Source organism: Pygoscelis adeliae, unplaced genomic scaffold (assembly GCF_000699105.1).
Source record: "Pygoscelis adeliae isolate BGI_AS28 unplaced genomic scaffold, ASM69910v1 Scaffold46, whole genome shotgun sequence".
In the NCBI taxonomy this organism is placed as follows: domain Eukaryota; kingdom Metazoa; phylum Chordata; class Aves; order Sphenisciformes; family Spheniscidae; genus Pygoscelis; species Pygoscelis adeliae.
In genome coordinates, this window is record NW_008824931.1 from 1,020,437 (window position 1) to 1,021,046 (window position 610).

Consider the following 610-nt stretch of genomic DNA (forward strand, 5'->3'; position numbering starts at 1 on the left):
CGGCAGCGGGCACCGACCGGCGCCTGGGCGCGCAAGGGGCCGGGGAGGCAGGGGAGCGTGCCAGGGTCCCCGCAAGCCCCTGCTCCAAGAGTTACCGGCTCCCCCCAGGACAGCGCAATCCGCCGCTATCTGCATCTGTGGGTGCATTATCAGAGACTTTTGCATAACTGCATATTGGCTTTACTAAATGGATCCGCAGAGCTATTTAAACATCTCTCTCTTCCACCCGCAAACAATTCTCTCGGCAAGAAAAAAAAAAGGGGGGGCTGCAAAAGAGCTTCAAGTTGCTCTTGCTCCTTCGTTTTGAAGCATTTATGAGGGCACAAGTGGCTCACCTCTAAGCGGTTTGGATCCGACTTGGTGCGTGTGAGTGCAGGCAAGCAGAGGGGATCTGCAGTAGCGCGTGTGACAGCCGGGGTGGGTGGCTTGTCGTTCACCCTGGGGTCTTACAGGTGAGCATGTGGACATACGTGTCTCTCTATTTCCGAGCTCCCTTGGATTAATTTTTGGCCAGCTACGATGGCCGTGAGAAAAGCGTGTGTGGGTATGTGTGCGCGTGTGCACACGAAGGACTGCTCTAAGGACAACTTAGGGAAAAAACCCTCCTTGT